Here is a 6,000-nt window from a genome sequence, read left to right as displayed (position 1 = left end):
TTCCTGTGCGGTTCTTCAAAATAATAGCATCAAGACCAATCATCTCAAGAGGAGCAAAACTAAAATCATAAAATTAAAATCAAGTCCGTCTTAATAATGTTCCAGTAAGGCAAGGCAAGGCAAGTTTATTTGTATAGCACAATTCAACAACAAGGTGATTCAAAGTGCTTTACAGAGACATTAGAAACAAGAACAAATAAAAAGCATGATTTAAAATTGATTAAAACAAGCAAATAAACTAACTAACTAATTAACAAACAAACAAACAAACAAACAACAGTATATAAAATCAAAACAGATAAAATCAGTAGTTAAATGTAAGTTTTGAAATTTAAGCTTAAAGTGTGGATTTGGTGCTTTATTCAAATGCAGCTGAGAACAGGTGAGTCTTCAACCTGGATTTAAATAAACTGAGTGTTTCAGCTGATCTGAGGCTTTCTGGGAGTTTGTTCCAGATATAAGGAGCATAAAAGCTGAATGCAGCTTCTCCGTGTCTGGTTCTGACTCTGGGAACTGATAAAAGACCGGATCCAGATGACCTGAGGGATCTGGAAGGTTCATACTGGGTCAGGAGGTCACTGATGTATTTTGGTCCTAAACCATTCAGAGCTTTATAGGCCAGCATCAGAACTTTAAAGTCTATCCTCTGACGGACAGGCAGCCAGTGTAAAGACCTCAGAGCTGGACTGATGTGGAGGAGGAGGAGTTCAGTTTACCTAAGATGTCCTCCAGGTCTTTGCTGTTAATAGGTTGAAACTGTTTCATGGTGTTTAAACAGTAAACACGAATATCAATGAATATAAAAAGATTTTGACAATTATTTTAAAACATTGATTTGATTACTGGATGTGGACCTCACACAAATTACCAGAAGTGGACAAAAGTCAGTTCCTGTAAGGTCAAAGGTCACATCAGTAGACTTGATAGATGTAGATGATAATGAATACAGTCAACAGGGCACAGTCTCTGTTTGCATTTTTATTTGATTTGATGATTCATTCCCGTAGGCAGAGGTATGACGTTTGATCCACATCAATGAAAATTACAACCTGTACCACACACTCTGAGCTGAGCGTGAACAGGAAGGACAGACTGCAGTAATAGGACGTTTGATGAAACACTATAGGATGATCCCTTTAAGGACCTTTTCAGCTTCCTGTGATCCTGCCAGGATCACCTGACAGGTGTTGAGTCTAAACTCTGAGCAGTGGAGCTGAAATCACTCCATTCACATCGATGTCATTACCTAAAAAACAAAAACGCATTGAAGATGGTCTCATTAGTACTATATAGTGTTTGGATGACTGTTTTCTGTCTGTTACTCTCATGTGAACTCCAGGATCTGAAGTCTTTATTGGTGATTAAATAAAGTAATATTTTCATGTCAGGCTTTTGAACAAAATAAGCTAATCAGCTAATCAAGAAAAAATTATTTCTAAATAAACCCATAATTAATGCTGTTTTATTCACAGCAAATACAAATTCATGATCACAGGAGCTGCTTCACTCCACAGAGTACTTTGAATAAAGGTGACACTTCGCTATCTGACCTATGTAAGTAAATTAAAATAACGTTCAGCACAATACTTTTCTCTCTGCACAAGCCCAGGCTTTTATTTTGAAGTCAAAGCAGCTCACGCAGAGGTCAATGGACGCTTTCAGTTCACGTGACAAAACTAATATGCCGTCAAAGTGCGCACGCGCAGATTCTTACGGCGAGCAGTGACGTATTCAGTTTGTGTAAAAGCTTTAAACTTCAAAAGCAGACGTGCGTCACGTGACAGGAATAAAAACGTCATATTCTTATTAAACTAAAACTGCTTCTCTGAAACTCACCTGAGCCCAGGGCCCTGTTTCAGGAAGCCGGTTTAGTGGAAAAACTGAGTAAGTATACCCTGAGTTAACGAAAACTCTGGGTTTTCGGTTTCACAAAGCGAGTTTAGATTAATTCTGAGTGAGTCACTATGACGACACACTCCGTGAAGCTAACCTGCCCCCTAGCAGGTTTACTTCAACTAACCCTGACTGTCTCCGCCCCTTTGTCGGAAACCTGACTGTAGGAAGTGTCAGACATGGCGTGCCACTTCCTCGAAGAGCCAGTAGATGTTGAAGCCCAAATTCTCCGCAGAGCTCTCCGCCGGGAGAGAGTGATTAGAGCGCGTTTGGACATTTTATCATTTCCTGATGATTTTCTGTGCGAACGTTACCGTTTCTCAGCACAATCTATAAGTTATTTGAATAACATCCTCAGGCCATATATTACGCATGTGACACATCGCGGACATTCTCTCAGTTCTGTACATATTATTTGTATCGCACTTCGGTTTTTTGCAAACGGGAGCTTTCTGTATAATATTGGTGACGCTGAGCACGTTTCCAAGGCTACCGTCTGTCGGGCAGTCAGGAATGTTACAGTTGCACTGAAACGTCTCCAGTACTCGTCTGTGGTGTTCCCCGGTCATAGACCCACAAGATTTATCAAAGAGGGATTCCACAAAATTGCAGGTATCAGGATGAACAAAACTTAATTTATGATGTGGTGATACTTGAACTACTACTTAAATTGTACATTTATTTTCACGGTTCCCAGGCGTGATTGGCTGTACAGATGGCACTCACATTCCAATCATTGCTCCTTCAGTAAATGAAGGAGACTATGTGAACAGGAAGTCTTTCCACAGCATTAATGTACAGGTACATAGTTCCCTGTAGCATTTCAAACTAACAAATTATTTCATTATAGTAATGGATGCTAATTTGTGTTCTCTGCACTGTGAAGATCATATGTGATGCTGCCAACATTATCACAAATGTGGAAGCCAAGTGGCCAGGCTCTGTCCATGACTCACAAATATTCCGTGAATGTACACTGAGCACAAAATTTGGACATGGTGAGTTGAGAATACTTTAAAATATATAAAGACCAATTGCTTCAGGGACATTTGAACTGAAGTGTATCCTTCTGTCTTAGGAGAGTTCACTGGCTACTTGCTTGGTGATAGGGGGTATCCATGTTTACCCTATTTGCTTACCCCTTACCCCTTACCCTGACCCGGGCCCACAGCAGCGATATAATCTGGCTAATTGCAGGACAAGAGCCAGAGTTGAAATGACTATCGGAATGCTTAAGGCCCGGTTCCAGTGCCTGCAAAGACTCAGGGTCACCCCAGAAAGGGCATGTGACATTATTGTGGCATGTGTGATTCTTCACAACATTGCCACAATTAGAGGAGAACACTGTCCTTCTGAACCAAACATCAGCAGTGATCCAAACCATGAACATCCTGACCCTCCCACGGACATACAAGATGGAAGCGCAGTCAGAGACACCATATGTCACAATCATTTCCTTTGACCCATCACCTCAACATGTTGAAAGAAGAATAAACAGATTTTTTGTTCAACTGGCTTTATTGGTCACCTGTGTTTCCTGTACACAAAGTATTAAAAGATGTAAACCTCATAAAGTGTCTCTGTTGCTTCCTCCTCTGTAACAGCTGTCAATGTTTCTTCATTATTTTCCTGTAGTAAAGAAATAAACAACATTGCTGTTCTACTGTAAACTCATATAATCTGTGGAGTATTACTCACAACTGCATGTTGGTCTGGCTCAACAGGAGGCTGCACCAGATGCAGTACACCATCACCATCAACTGATAGAATATGAGGTTTATACAGGTCACTTATAACTTACAAGGGACCAAATGGCAATTAACAAACATACCAATCACCTTACACTTCATTGTCATTATGCTCTCAAAGACAACCAAGACTGAGGGAAGGCAAAATCAGTAGGAAAATAACTTCACTACAAAATAATTCATTATGGTAAAGAGTTTATCAAATGAATGAGCAGCACTGTGAAGGTGACTGTGAAGAAAGGATGTATGCACATCATGTATTATTTTGAATTTACCCCCTATGTAGTGTGGGGATGAACAAAAAGTATTTGACCAGCATAATATAATCTGCAGTATGATCATTGCTTTAACAAAGTAACAGATAGCTTTAAGAAGGCCTTAAGATGCTTATGCACACAGTTATTATGTTTAGTAGAGGTTCTTGATTAAAACATTTATTTAGTAAAAGTCATATCCATAGTTTCAGTTCGATTATTACATATACGAGAGTGGTTTCTGTCTCTCTGTCTGGTGAGAGGTCAGGAGCTAGTCGCGAGGTGAAACAGGGTGCAATTGTGGTTAGCACACAGACGCAGACACACACACACTTTTAGTTAGATTCATTTATGGGGGAAAGTTTAATTATGTTTTGCTGATGTTGCAAAGAGCAGTTTGTCGCAGAACTGCTGCTGAGGTGTCAAGATGACAAGCGAGCATCCGGCAGTGACAGGATGCACCTGCTATGAAGATGGAAGACGATGTTCTTTTAAACTGTGTTAAAAGGTCATTGTGGTTTTGATTTGACGCACGTATATATCCTGTCTGTGACGTATGAAGGGGCGTCAGTAATTCAAACCCTGATGCTATAAAAATCTGTGTATGCTCTGATTAAGAGGAGGACTACTGGCTGTCTGCGTACAGAGTGTCTTCCCACACGTGTGTTCATTAAAATCATTGTTTGACCAAAAGACCTTCTGGACCAAGGCTGGTTTGTACTCTCCTTCCTCAATTTTGAACCTTAACAGTAGGCACTTGTGTCTTGCGGGGTTATTGACTCAGAGGATGTCCCCGCAGAGATGCCTTCGGCCACAGGGCGCCCACTGTTTTGGCTGAGGGCCAACTGCTCAGCCTCTGTGAGTGGTGGTGGTGGAGGACCCCCACCTGTTTTTCGGGCCTCCGCTTTTTTTCTGTTGGCTATAACGGGCCACATTTGAGCATACAGAGTAAGCAAATATGTACTTGTAATGTGCTCAGATAATTTCAATAAGTGCTTACAGAAAGGAAATTAATGTAGCCTCTAACTGCAATTGATTTACATCGGACAAACAGACCAAGCACTATGGCTCATAATACAATTACACCTTACCTGTTTGGACTATATTTTTATATTTCATTTTTACTTGCTGCCAGGAACGTTTGGGGCCTGTTGGGTTGCACCTGCGCTCACATCACATCACAAAATAAAATGTATAAAATAACAAATAAAATAACATATGATAAAATAACGTGTTAAATGGGTGGAAATCCCTCGATCAATGTTTAAATTAACACTCACGCATTGACTCTGTCGGCTATGTTTTGCCATGCATGCTTTTGCAGCTGAGGCTGTGTTACTTTTTTCCGCGGAATTTGCATGTTATCGGCATATGCTGCCATCAGAATTTCGGCCTCAAGCGCTGTGAAATACATTGACCGCGCCTTCTTTCCCTCTGTCTCCATGGTGACTCGCTTAATCTGTGCTCCGCTTATCAGGGCTTTATGTATCCTCGTCCGCGCGCTTCACTTGGGGTTAAAGCAACTCCGCGTTGACTGAACTAATTGTTATCAGCCTTTCTGAAACCGAATATTCCGAGTTGGACAGTTCGGGGTTACTCAACCCTGAGTATCGTTTTTCACTCTGAGTTTTCCAAACCGGCTTCCTGAAACAGGGCCCAGGGGCCCGTTCTTCGTACGTCGCTTACTACATCCAAGATCAAATGACACATCCAAGACCAAATCATCGCGCTAACTCTGAGCTCGCTATTCCGGTTCCCCGAACACACCTGTTGTTGACGATTAGTATAGCTGGATGAAGTAATGTGAGATCACTGGGTGGCCCAACAGGGGCTACGCATCGATAGTAGAAACATTGATCGGCAACCCTTTGATTGGTCGGCGAAAATGTCGAAGGAGCGCGCTCGGTATTCTTCGGCAGCAGAGCAAGAACTCTTGAGTGAGGGATTTTAGGAGTTTCAGAGTCTAATTAAAACGCAAGGGAACACTGCAAAGGCTGCAAAAGCAAGGAGAGAGGGCTGGCAGAAAGTTGCTGACAAATTAAACTCGTAAGTAATTTAATAATAACAATAATAATGGAGTGGATTGATATAGCGCTTTTCAAGGC

This window comes from Rhamphochromis sp. 'chilingali' (assembly GCF_963969265.1).
Source record: "Rhamphochromis sp. 'chilingali' genome assembly, chromosome: 10".
NCBI classification, from domain to species: domain Eukaryota; kingdom Metazoa; phylum Chordata; class Actinopteri; order Cichliformes; family Cichlidae; genus Rhamphochromis; species Rhamphochromis sp. 'chilingali'.
Note: the sequence above shows the minus strand (reverse complement) of the source record.